At 40.1% G+C, this 14,646-nt stretch overlaps 1 pseudogene; it reads left to right on the forward strand.

Annotated features, from left to right (window-relative positions):
- The first annotated feature begins 13,137 nt into the window (after positions 1–13,137).
- On the forward strand, positions 13,138–14,108 carry LOC102279812 (deubiquitinase OTUD6B pseudogene; annotated as a pseudogene).
- The last annotated feature ends 538 nt before the right edge of the window (positions 14,109–14,646 follow it).

Consider the following 14,646-nt stretch of genomic DNA (forward strand, 5'->3'; position numbering starts at 1 on the left):
TCGTGTCCAACTCTGTGCGACCCCAGAGACGGCAGCCCACCAGGCTCCCCCGTCCCTGGGATTCTCCAGGCAAGAACACTGGAGTAGGTTGCCATTTCCTTCTCCAATACATGAAAGTAAAAAGTGAAAGTGAAGTCGCTCAGTCGCGTCCGACTCTTCGAGACCCCATGGACTGCAGCCCACCAGGCTTCGCCATCCTTGGGATTTTTCAGGCAAGAGAACTAGAGTGGGGTGCCATTGCCTTCTCCGAGACAGTATGGTACTGGCACAAAAACAGAAACATAGACCAATGGAACAAGAGAGAAAGCCCAGAAATAAACTCATGTACCTATGGGTACCTTAGTTTTGATGAAGGAGGCAAGAATATACAGTGGGGCAAAGACAGCCTCTTCAATAAATGGTGCTGGGAAAACTGGACAGCTACATGTAAAAGAATGAAATTAGAACACTTCCTAACACCATACACAAAGATAAACTCAAAATGGATTAAAGACATAAATGTAAGACCAGAAACTATAAAACTCTTAGAGGAAAACATAGGCAGAACACTAGATGACATAAATCAAAGCAAGATCGTCTATGACCCACCTTCTAGAGTAACAGAAATAAAACAAAAGTAAACAAGTGGGACCTGATTAAACTTAAAAGCTTTTGCACAGCAAAGCAAACTATAAGCAAGGTGAAAAGACAACCCTCAGAATGGGAGAAAATAATAGCAAATGAAACAACTGACAAAGGATTAATTTCCAAAACATACAAACAACTCACACAACTCAATACCAGAAAAACAAACAACCCAATCAAAAAGTGGGGAAAAGACCTAAACAGACATTTCTCCAAAGACGACATACACATGACTAACAAACACATGAAAAGATGCTCAACGTCGCTCATTACTAGAGAAATGCAAATCAAAACTACAATGAGATATCACTTCACATGGGTCAGAATGGCCATCATCAAAAAACCTACAAACAATAAGTGCTAGAGAGGGTGTGGAGAAAAAGGAACACTCTTGCACTGTTGGTGGGAACATAAATTGATACAGCCACTATGGAAGACAATATGATTCCTTAAAAAAACTAGGAATAAAACCACCATATGACCCAGCAATCCCACTCCTAGGCATATACCCTGAGAAAACAAAAATTGAAAAAGACACTTGTATCCCATTGTTTACTGCAGCGCTATTTAGAATAACTAGGACATGGAACCAACCTAGATGTCCATCAACAGATGAATGGGTAAAGAAGTTGTGGTATATATACACAATGGAATATTACTCAGTCATAAAAAGGAATGCATTTAAGTCAGTTCTAAAGAGGTGGATGAACCTAGAACCTATTATACAGAGTGAAGTAAGTAAGAAAGAGAAAGATAAATATCGTATTCTAATGCATATATATGGAATCTAGAAAAATGGTACTGAAGAATTTATTTACAGGGCAGCAATGGAGAAACAGACATGGAGAATAGACTTACTGACATGGGAAGAAGGGAGGAGAGGGTGAGATACATGGAAAGAGTAACATGGAAACTTATATTACCATATGCAAAATAGATAGTCAATGGGAATTTGCTGTATGGCTCAGGAAACTCAAACAGGGGCTCTGTATCAACCTAGAGGGGTGGGATGGGGAGTGAGATGGGAGAAAGGTTCAAAAGGGAGGGGAGATATGCATACTTAAAGCTGATTCATGTTGAGGTTTGACAGAAAACAATAAAATTCTGTAAAGCAATTATCCTTCAACAAAAAAATTAATTAATTATGAAAAAAATATTATGTTGACCCATAATTGTGCTCCCAGAATGAGGAAGACTTTGCTTCACACTTAGTGGAAGCTTCATGTTAAGAAGTGGCTTTGTGCAACTCCTTGAATGTACTGACTTAGTTGGGTAGAGTTGAGCTGGGAAGAAAGGCCTTTAATAGGTAAGAGTGTCTGCCTCATGCTAGATACTAATGCTACCTTTGGACTATTTTAGTTAAGTGTGTTTCAACAATTCATTGAGTGATACCAGACACCAGACCCTGGAGATCCAATTATGAACAGAGGAGTCACGTTCTTTATGGAAGTTGAAGTCTTAAGGTTTGATAGACAGAAATAATGGCCTCCCCCATGTCTACATCCTCATCCACAGAATCTGTGAATATGTTATGTGGCAGAGAGGAGTTGAGGGAGCAGAAGGATGACCTTAAAATAAGGAATTCATCCTGGACCAATGTAATCACAAGGGTCCCTAAATGTGGAAGAGTGAAGCAAAAGAATGAGTATCCACATGATTGAGGTGAGAAAGACTTGACCAGTCATTGCTGACTTGGAGGATACCAGAGGCCATGAGCCAGTAATGTAGGCAGCCTCTAGAAGCTGAAAGAGATGATAACATGGATTCTCCCCTAGAGCCTTGAGGAAGGAACACAGCCATGCTGATACCTTGGGTTTAGTCCAGTGACATTCACTTGGGATTGCTGACCTCAACAACCATAAAATAATAAATTTGTGTTGTTCTAAGTCACTAAGTTTACAGGAATTGTTGCCGATGTTTCTAACTGGGGAAGAGTCAGGTAGAGGGGACTGCAGAAGATGTGTTGTAGTAAAAGATAGCAGACCAGAGTGTTTGTGCCAACTCTGCAATTAATTCATGGACTACATATTCATTCAGCTGGAACTATGTGTGGGGCAGAGTGTCACATACTGAAGTGTAACAGAGAATAAGACAAAGAAGTTTCAAGGTCTTGGGGAACTTGCAGTCTAATTAGAAAGCCAATAAAAAGTCAATAAAAGATAGATAATCCAAATTCTTTGGAATGAAATTAACATGGTGTGGTAAGAAACATAATGGTCAGGGAAGGGGTCTCTGAGAAGATAATATTTAAGTTGCAATCTACAAAAAGAGAAAATCATGTGAAGGATATATGCAAAGCAGACAGAAAAAACAAGGTCGTGTGCCTGGAAAAAATGGTTGGCATGGTCTAGGATTTGACAAATGATTTGTATGACAAGAGAATGGTAAGCAACAGGGAGGGGTAGTCCTGGGCTAGATTATAAAGGCATTACAAGTCACAGGTGAGAAATTTGTCTTGGGACTAATGTATAAACACTAGGAGTTATAAACAAAAGCATGTCATGGCCATCTATAATATTTCACATTACTGTTTACCTTTTTATTTTGAAACAATTACAGATTCCTAGAAAATTGCAGAAAAACATACCAGAAGTCCCATGTACCCTTCATCCAGTTTCTCCCAATAGAAAAATATGACCTAACCATAGTGCAATTTGAAAACTAGGATATTGATATTAGTACAAACTACAGAATTTATTCAGATTTCACCAGTTTACATGTACATATTTCTGTGTGTGTACTGTTTTATGTTTTTGCCACATGGATAAATTCATGTAACCACAACCACAATCAACAGACCAAACTGCTCCATTGACACAGGGCTCCATTATACTCTCCTTATAACTGCTGCTGCTGCTAAGTCGCTTCAGTCATGTCTGACTCTGTGCAACACCATAGACAGCAGCCCACCAGGCTCCCCCATCCCTGGGAATCTCCAGGCAAGAACACTGGAGATTTTAACTACATATAACTACATATAACTATATCTTCTTTTTCCACCTAACCTCTGGCAACCTATAATCAATCTCTTTTCTGTCTTTATATTATTATTATTTCAAAAATGTTATACATACAATGAGGTACCACCTCCCACTGGTCAGAATAGCCATCATTTTAAAGATCTACAAATAACAAATGCTGGAGAGGGTATCTAAAAAAGGGAACCCTCCTACAAAGTCGGTGGGAATATTACCAGGTGCAGCTACTATGGAGAACAGTATGGAGGTTCCTCAAAAAACTAAAAGTAGACTTGCCATATGATTTAGCAGTCCCAATCCTGGGTATATATCCAGTCAAAACTATAATTCAAAAAGACACATGCACCCCTATGTTCCTTGCAGCACTATGTACAATAGCCAAAAAATGGAAACAACCTAAATGTCCATCGAAAGGTGAATGGATAAAGAGGTGGTACATATATACAATGGAATACTACTCGGCCATAAAGCAGAATGAAAAGAGGCCATCGGCAGCAACATGGGTGGACCTAGAGATCATCCTAAGTGAAGTTAGTCAGAATAAGGACAAATAGCATATGATATCATTCCTATGTGGAATCTAAACTATGACACGAATGAACCTATCTGTGAAACAGAAAAAGACTCATAGGCATAGACAACAGACTTGTAGTTGCCAAGAGGGAAGGGTAGGGAAGGATGGATTGGGAGTTTGAGATTAGCAGATACAAAATGCAAACTAGTACATATAGAATGCGTAAGCAACAAGTCCTATCGTATAGCAGAGGGAACTATACTCAGTTTTCTAAGATAAACCATTATGGGAAAGAATATGAAAAAGAATGCATATATATGTATTACTGAATTATTATGCTGTAGAGCAGAAATTAACACATTGTAAATCAATTATACTTGAATAAAATAAAATTTTTAGAAAGAACATTATATAAGTGGAAATATACAGTAAGCAACTTTTGAGACTGACTTTTTTCACTGAGCATAACACCATTAAAAGCCATCCAAGTTGTTGCTGGTATCAACAGTATGTTCCCCTTTATTGCCAAATAGTATCCCATGGTACAATTTGATTAACCATTCACTTATTTAATGACATCTGGGTCATTCCTAGTTTTTAGCTCTTACAAATACAGCTACTATGAACATTTGCAAACAAGTTAGTATATGAATATAAGTCTTCATTTCTCTGGGATAAACAAGCAAAAATGCAACTGCTGGGCTGTAATGTAGCTGTTTCATTTTAGAAGAAGCAGTTTTATAACAAACTGTTTCCCAGAGTGGCTGTACCATTTTATATTCCCACCAGCAATGTATAAATGGATCCAGTGTCTCCATATCTTTGTCAGCATTTAGTACTACGACAATTTTTATTTTAGTTATTCTGATAGGTGGGTCATTGTGGATTTAATTTGCATTTCCCTAAAGGGCTACCTGCTGCTGCTGCTAAGTCACTTCAGTTGTGTCTGACTCTGTGCGACCCCAGAGACAGCAGCCCACCAGGCTCCCACGTCCCTGGGATTCTCCAGGCAAGAACACTGGAGTGGGTTGCCATTTCCTTCTCCAATGCATGAAAGTGAAAAGTGAAAGTGAAGTCGCTCTGTCGTGTCTGACTCTTAGCAACCCCATGGACTGCAGCCTACCAGGCTCCTCCATCCATGGGATTTTCCAGGCAAGAGTACGGAGTGGGGTGCCATCACCTTCTCCAAAAGGGCTACCTAGACAGCATATTAAAAAGCAGAGACATTACTTTGCCAACAAAGGTCTGTCTAGTCAAGGCTATGGTTTTTCCAGTAATCATGTATGGATGTGAGTTGGACCATAAAGAAAACTGAGCACCGAAGAATTGATGCTTTTGAAGTGTGGTGTTGGAGAAGACTCTTGAGAGTCTCTTGGACTGCAAGGAGATACAACCAGTCAATCCTAAAGGAAATCAGTCCTGGATACTCATTGGAAGGACTGATGCTGAAGCTGCAATACTTTGGCCACCTGTTGCGAAGAACTGACTCATTGGAAAAGACCCTGATGCTGGGAAAGATTTAAGGCAGGAAGAGAAGGGGACAATAGAGGATAAGATGGTTGGATGACATCACAAACTCGATGGACATGAGTTTGAGCAAGCTCTGGGAGTCAGTGATGGACAGGGAAGCCTGGCATGCTGCAGTCCATGGGTTCACAAAGAGTCAGACACGACTGAGCAACTAAACCGAACTGAAGGGCTAATGATGAACACCTCTCATGGGCTTATTGGCCACTCACTTACCCTCTTTGGTGAAATGTCTGTTCCTGTCATTAAAACCCATTCTCTAATTGGATTATTTCCTTTTTCTAAAGATTTTTTTTTAATGTGGACCATTTTTAAAGTCTTAATTGAATTTGTTACAATATTGTTTCTTTTTTCAGTTTTGGTTTTTTAGCCACAAGACGTGGCATCTTAGCTCCTTGACCAGAGATCTAACCCACACCCCCTGCATTGGAAAGAGAAGTCTTAACACCAGGGAAGTCCCTGGATTGTTTTCTTAGGCAACTTTTTAAAGTGTTTTACATATTCCATCAACAAACCTTTCATTACCTTTATGCTTTGAAAATGTTTTCTTCTACTCTGTGGTTTGTATTTTCACCCTCTTAAAGTCTTTCACAGAGCAAAAGTTTTTAATTTTTACGAGATCTGATTTATCAGTGTTTCGTAAGTTGGGTTTCTGGTGTGAAATCAATTCTTTAGCTCTTGGTGGTCTATTTTTTTCTAAAAGATATTCTATTTTTTTTTTAAGTTTTCTAATTTTATGTTTTACATTTATGTTTGTACATTTTGAATAATTTTTCAAGTAAGCTGACAAATCAAGGTTGATTTAGGGTTTGAGGATTTTTTTTGCTTTTTGCTTTAAGAGGTCCATTTGTTCCAGCACCATCTGTTGGTGCTCACTCCACCCCTGCACTAAGTTGCTTTTGCACCTTTGTCAAAAATCAGTTAGGCATAATTTTGTGGGTCTCTTTCTGTGTTCAATATGCTGTTCCATTGATCTGTCTGTCCATCACTCTGCAATATACTGTATTATATAATTACTATAGTTATATAATAAGTCTTTAAGTCTTTAGACTGATTCTTCCCCCTTTACTCTTCTTTTCCATAACTGTTTTAGCTATCTTAGTTCCTTCGTCTTTCCATGTAAATTTTTAGAATAAGCTCATGTGTACATGACTACAGCGAAAGTGACAAATAGATTCACAGGATTAGATCTGATAGAGTATGTGAAGAACTATGGATGGAGGTTCGTAATGTTGCACAGGAGGTGGTGATCAAAACCATCCCCAAGAAAAAGAAAAGAAACGCAAAAAGGTGAGGCCTTACAAATAGCTGAGAAAAGAAGAAAAGTGAAAGGCAAAGGAAAAAAATGAAAGATATGCCCAACTGAATGCAGAGATCTAAAAAATAGCAAGGAGAGATAAGAAAGCCTTCTTAAGTGAATAATGCAAAGAAATAGAAGAAAACAATAGAAAGGGAAAGACTAGAGATCTCTTCAAGAAAATTAGACACAGCAAGGGAATATTTCATGCAAAGATGAAGAACAGAAAAGGTAAGGACCTAACAGAAGCAAAAGATATTAAGAAGAGGTGGCAAGAATACATGGAAGAACTATACAAAAAAGGTCCAAATGACCCGGATTTCCATGATCGTGTGATTACTCATCTAGACCCAGACATCCTAGAGTGTGAAGTCAAGTAGGCCTTAGGAAGCATTACTACAAACAAACCTAGTGGAGGTGATGGAATTCCAGCTGAGCTATTTCAAATCCTAAAAGATGATGCTGTGAAAGTGCTCTACTCAGTATGCCAGCAAATTTGGAAAACACTGCAGTGGTCACAGGACTGGAAAAGCTTATTCCAGTCCCAAAGAGAGGCAATGCCAAAGAATGTTCAAGCTATTGCACAATTGCACTCATTTCACATGCTAGAAAAGTAACGCTCAAAATTCTTCAAGTGAGGCTTCAACAGTACGTGAACCAAGAACTTCCAGATGTTCAAGCTGGATTTAGAAAAGGCAGAGGAACCAGAGATCAAACTGCCAACATCCATTAGATCATAGAAAAAGCAGGAGAATTCCAGAAAAACATCTACTTCTGCTTCATTGACTATGCTAAAGCCTTGGACTGTGTGGATCACAACAAACTGTGGAAAATTCTTCAAGAGATGGGAATGCCAGATCACCTCACCTGAGAAACTTGTATGCAGGTCAAGAAGCAACAATTAGAATAGGACATGAAACAACAAACTGGACGTCAAGGCTGTATATTGTCACCCTACTTATTTAACTTATATGCAGAGTACATCATGCAAAATGCTGGGCTGGATGAAGCACAAGCTGGAATCAAGATTGCCAGGAGAAATATCAATAACCTCAGATATGCAGATGATACCACCCTTATGGCAGAAAGCAAAGAGGAACTAAAGAGACTCTTGATGAAAGTGAGAGAGGAGAGTGAAAAAGCTGGCTTAAAACTCAACATTCAAAAAGCTAAGATCATGGCATCTGGTTCCATCAGTTCATGGCAAACAAATGGGAAAACAATGGAAACAGTGACAGACTTAATTTTCCTGGGCTCCAAAATCACTGCAGATGGTGACTGCAGCCATGAAATTAAAAGATGCCTGCTCTTTGGAAGAAAAACTATGACAAAAATTAGACAGCATATTAAAAAGTTAGAGATATTACTTTGCCAACAATGGTCCATACAGTCAAAGCTATGGTTTTTCCAGTAGTGAGGTATGGATGTGAGAGTTGGATCATAAAGAAGGCTGAGTGCTGAAGAATTGATGCTTTTGAACTGTGGTGTTGGAGAAGACTCTTGAGAGTCCCTTGGACTGCAAAGAGGTCAAACCAGTCAATCCTGAAGGAAATCAATCCTGAATATTCATTGGAAGGACTGAAGCTCCAATCCTTTGGTCACCTAATGTGAAGAGGTGACTTATTAGAAAAGACCCTGATGCTGGGAAAGATTGAAGGCAGGAGGAGAAAAGGATGATAGAGGACGAGATGGTTGGATGGTGTCACCGACTCAATGGACATGAATTTGAGCAAGCTCCGGGAGATGGTGAAGGACAGGGAGGTTTGGCATGCTGCAGTCCATGGGTTCACAGTCAGACATGACTGAGCAACTGAACAACAGATGCTTGACTACAGGCTTCCCTGATGGCTCACTGGTAAAGAATCCACCTGCAATGTAGGAGACAAAGGGGATGTGGGTTCGATCCCCATGTTGGCAAGGTCCCCTGGAGGAGGAAATGGCAATCCACACCAATATTCTTGCCTGAAAAATCCCATGGACAGAGGAGCCTCGGGCTACAGTGCAAAGGGTCACAGAGAGTCGAACATGACTGGGCACACACACTACCACTACTACACTATGTATGACTACAGATATTAACAAGAGAACCTTGCTGGGATTTTGATTGGAATTGCACTAAACCTGTAGGTCAATTTGGGCAGAACTGACATCTTTATTGTGTTGAGTCTTTTAATCCAAAAACACAGTATGTCTCTCCATTTATTTATATCTTCTGATTCCTTGCATCAGCATTTTATAATTTTCAGCATACAGAAGCTGTGTGCTTTGTCAGACTAACACCGAAGTATTTCATTTTCTTTGGAGTGATTAGAAATGGTATTGTTTCAAATTTTAGTTGGCACATATTTGTGGTCAGTAAATAAAATTGTAATTGATTTTCGTATGTTTCTCTTGTACCATGAAGCCTTGCTGAAATCACCTACACCTTGAGATTATTTTTTAAACATAGTAAAGCGTTTCATCTGCAAACAGGGACAATGTTATTTCTTCATTTCCAATCTGTGTGCCTTTTAAGTCTTTTTTAAAAATTTCCACTTCTTAATAAATGGGTTGTAGGGGACAACTGATTTTTGGATATAGGAAGTGGGTGGAGAGGAGCCATTTGTTGAAATTGGAAAGACTACAGGAGAAGACTAAGGCAGAAGGGGTTCTGCCTGCTGTTGAGTGGGTGATTAGAGATTTGAGGACACAGCTTGAGAGGAGAAGTCAAAGGTAGAGGTACTGGGAACAGTCTGCAATTAGATTGCATTGAAATTCAGGAAAGAGAGCAGATGGAGGCCAGAAGAGGACCCCTCTTAAGGGCTGAGCCCTTGAGACTGCAGTTATTTATAGACTGTGTGTACAAGGAAGAGCCCACAAAGAAGACCAGGAAGGGTATCCAATGACTTCAGACAAATCATTGCATTTCCTCATACTTCAGTTAACTCACTGGAAAAAAAGGGGAGGGGGGAGTGGAACGTTTTGATGAGAGCACTAGTGTGCCTCTTCTTTAGCAAAGTGCTAGATGGGAGAAGGTCAGACAATGAAGCCATTCCCTCATTTACTCACGTGGCGAGATTTGGCGTGTGGGGAGTGATGAAGCATAGTATTCTTGGGACAGGCAGCACTGATCCCAGCTAAGGAGACATCATTTGAGTATCTCCTGCCTGACTCTTTGACCAACCACTACGATAAGTTAATCCTCACAAGTCAACGGCTTCATCAGTCATAAAGAAAAGCATTTTGCTGATAGGAAAGACTAAATAGGTTCTCAATGGTCTGTAAAGCCAGCGACTCATGACCACACCACTGCTTAGATTCTGGCAATTTTGATCTCGCCTGCCCTGTGCAAGTTTTTGCTTTTTCCCCTTGCCTATTACCATATCTTTTTATGTAATAAACATGATAAATCTGATATTTCTTTTTTGTCTCCCACTATAATGTCAACTCCTATCCAACCCCAAAGCCTAGACAGGTGGCCAGATCACAATAAGTGTTCCAACATTTGTTGATGTCTTCAGAAATAACGTAAATGACCTTCAGATTTTAAGTGCTTCAGGAATCATGGTCCAAAGCTAAATGTCAGTGGTGTTTGTTATTAATACACAGAGAAACTGCTTGAGTATTCCTATTTATGAAAAAGAGTCCTGAATTATGCAGAGTTTAAATTATGTAAGACTGTCATGAATGCATCTTTCATGTAAAGTATAACCAGTTTATAATTAATTACATATTCATGCAATAAATTAATGTGTATTCATTAAGCAAGGTCTAAAATATATTTAATGATGTATGAAAAATAACCTCATAAACAGTTTTGAGTTGAGATGTAAAACTATATACATAATACAATGAGCACATTTTTGAAAGGGGGAAAAAATGAATCAGAAACACACACACATACCCAACACATAGGCCAAACAGGGCCGTGGCCGAGAGTGCCAGGATGCGATAGCACAGGAGCAGCCGAAGGAGCTACCCCACCCCCGAGGCCAGGGGCGGCGGCTGCACAGGTGCAGGAGGGCCAGAGGAGCTATTCCACGTTCAAGGTCAGGAGGGGCGGTGGTGAGGAGATACCCCTCGTCCAAGGTAAGAGAAACCCAATTAAGACAGTAGGTGTTGCAAGGGGGCATCAGAGGGCAGACACACTTAAACCATAATCACAGAAAACTAGTCAATCTAATCACACTAGGGCCACAGCCTTGTCTAACTCAATGAAACTAAGCCATGCCCATGGGGCCACCCAAGACGGGAGGGTCATGGTAGAGAGGGCTGACAGTATGTGGTCCACTGGAGAAGGGAATGGCAAACCACTTCAGTAATCTTGCCTTGAGAATCCCATGAACACTATAAAAAGGCAAAATGATAGGATACTGAAAGAGGAACTCCCCAGGTCAGTAGGTGCCCAATATGCTACTGGAGACCAGTGGAGAAATAACTCCAGAAAGAATGAAGGGATGGAGCCAAAGCAAAAACAATACCCAGTTGTGGATGTGACTGGTGATAGAAGCAAGGTCCAATGCTGTACAGAGCAATATCGCATAGGAACCTGGAATGTTAGGTCCGTGAATCAAGGCAAATTGGAAGTGGTCAAACAGGAGATGACAAGGGTAAACGTCGGCATTCTAGGAATTAGAGAACTAAAATGGACTGGAATGGGTGAATTTAACTCAGGTGACCATTATATCTACTACTGCAAGCAGAAATCCCTTAGAGGAAATGGAGTAGCCATCATGGTCAACAGAGTCTGAAATGCAGTACTTGGATGCAATCTCAAAAACGACAGAATGATCTCTGTTCGTTTCCAAGGCAAACCATTCAGTATCACAGTAATCCAAGTCTATGCCCCAACCAGTAACACTGAAGAAGCTGAAGTTGAACGGTTCTATGAAGACCTACAAGACCTTTTAGAACTAACACCCAAAAAAGATGTCCTTTTCATTATAGGGGACTGGAATGCAAAAGTAGGAAGTCAAGAAACACCTGGAGTAACAGGCAAATTTGGCCTTAGAATACGGAATGAAGCAGGGCAGACTAATAGAGTTTTGCCAAGAAAATGCACTGGTCGTAGCAAACACCCTCTTCCAACAACATAAGAGAAGACTCTACACATGGACATTACCAGATGGTCAACACTGAAATCAGATTGATTATATTCTTTTCAGCCAAAGATGGAGAAGCTCTATACAGTCAGCAAAAACAAGACCAGGAGCTGACTGTGGCTCAGATCATGAACTCCTTATTGCCAAATTCAGACTTAAATTGAAGAAAGTAGGGAAAACCACTAGACCATTCAGGTATGACCTAAATCAAATCCCTTATGATTATACAGTGGAAGTGAGAAATAGATTTAAGGGACTAGATCTGATAGAGTGCCTGATGAACTATGGATGGAGATTCATGACATTGTACAGAAGACAGGGATCAAGACCATCCCCATGGAAAAGAAATGCAAAAAAGCAAAATGGCTGTCTGAGGAGGCCTTACAAATAGCTGTGAAAAGAAGAAAAGCGAAAAGCAAAGGAGAAAAAAAAGATATAAGCATCTGAATGCAGTTTCAAAGACTACCAAGAAAAGATGAGAAAGCCTTCCTCAGCCATCAATGCAAAGAAATAGAGGAAAACAACAGAATGGGAAAGACTAGAGATCTCTTCAAGAAAATTAGAGATACCAAGGGAACATTTCATGCAAAGATGGGCTCGATAAAGGACAGAAATGGTATGGACCTAACAGAAGCAGATGATATTAAGAAGAGGTGGCAAGAATACACAGAAGAACTATACAAAAAAGATCTTCACGACCAAGATAATCACGATGGTATGATCACTCACCTAGAGCCAGACATCCTGGAATGTGAAGTCAAGTGGGCCTTAGGAAGCATCACTACGAACAAAGCTAGTGGAGGTGATGGAATTTCAGTTGAGCTATTTCAAATCCTGAAAGATGATGCTGTGAAAGTGCTGCACTCAATATGCCAGCAAATTTGGAAAACTCAGCAGTGGCCACAGGACTGGAAAAGGTCAGTTTTCATTCCAATCCCAAAGAAAGGCAATGCCAAAGAATGCTCAAACTACTGCACAATTGCACTCATCTCACACGCTAGTAAAGTAACGCTCAAAATTCTCCAAGCCAGTACAGCAGTATGTGAACCGTGAACTTCCAGATGTTCAAGCGGTTTTAGAAAAGGCAGAGGCGGGGCTGGATGCCAGTCGCGTCCAATGGCGCGCGGGGTGAAGGTTGAAAGGTGGAAGGTGGGGCTAGGCCGTGGCGCTGGTTCTTCTCAGCGCGTGTGCTGGGCTGCCTACCCGTCATGGAGGCAGTCTTGACTGAGGAGCTTGATGAAGAGGAACAGCTGGTGAGAAGGCATCACAAAGAGAAGGAGCTGCAAGCCAAAATACAGAGTTGGAAGAATGCTGTTCCCAGGAATGACAAAAAGAGGAGGAAGCAACTTACAGAAGATGTTGCTAAGTTAGAAGCAGAAATGGAACAGAAAGAGAGAGAGGAGCTGGATCAGTTGAAGTTGACTTCTAAAGAGAGTAAAATAGATTCTGTTGCTGTTAATATTTCAAACTTGGTTCTTGAGAATCAGCCACTTCGGATATCAAAAGCACAAAAGAGACGGGACAAAAAGGCTGCATTGGAAAAGGAGCGGGAAGAAAGGATAGCTGAAGCTGAAATTGAAAACTTAACCGGAGCTAGACATGTAGAAAGTGAACAACTTGCTCAAATAGTGGCAGCTAGACAGTTGTAAATTAAACAGATTCCATCTGATGGGCACTGTATGTATAGAGCCATTGAAGATCAGCTGAAAGAGCAGAACGGCGTTTTGACTGTGGCTGCCTTAAGATGTCAGACTGCTAACTACATGCAGAGTCATGTGGAAGACTTTCTGCCATTTTTAACAAATCCTAATACAGGAGAAATGTATACTCCAGAAGAGTTTGGAAAGTATTGTGATGATATTGTAAACACAGCTGCTTGGGGGGGTCAACTTGAGCTAAGAGCCCTGTCTCACATTTTACAAACACCAATAGAGATAATACAGGCAGATTCTCCTCCTATAGTAGTTGGTGAAGAATATCCAGAAGATCCATTAATACTTGTTTATATGAGACATGCATATGGCTTAGGAGAACACTACAATTCTGTTACACGGTTGGTGAACACAGCTACTGAAAATTATAGCTAGTATATAAAATGTTGCTATTATGTCAGTGTGCTGATCTGAGTATTAATACCAAGTATTGGATTATTCTCTGTGTTTCTGAAAAAACACAACTACCTTAAATCAGTTTTATGGTAAAGCTACTAATAGGTTTTCTTTTTTATTCTTTTGTTGTTGTTGTTGTTGTCTTGTTGTTTTTTACATATTTACTATTTTTTTAATTTAATTTTATTTTTAAACTTTACATAATTGTATTAGTTTTGCCAAATATCAAAATGAATCCATCACAGGTATACATGTGCTCCCCATCCTGAACCCTCCCCATACCATCCCTCTGGGTCGTCCCAGTGCACTAGCCCCAAGCATCCAGTATCGTGCATTGAACCTGGACTGGCATCTCGTTTCATACATGATATTTTACATGTTTCAATGCCATTCTCCCAAATCTTCCCACCCTCTCCCTCTCCCACAGAGTCCATAAGACTGTTCCATACATCAGCGTCACTTTTGCTGTCTCGTACACAGGGTTATTGTTATCATCTTTCTAAATTCCATATATATG

Source organism: Bos mutus, chromosome 22 (genome assembly GCF_027580195.1).
Source record: "Bos mutus isolate GX-2022 chromosome 22, NWIPB_WYAK_1.1, whole genome shotgun sequence".
Taxonomy (NCBI): Eukaryota; Metazoa; Chordata; class Mammalia; order Artiodactyla; family Bovidae; genus Bos; species Bos mutus.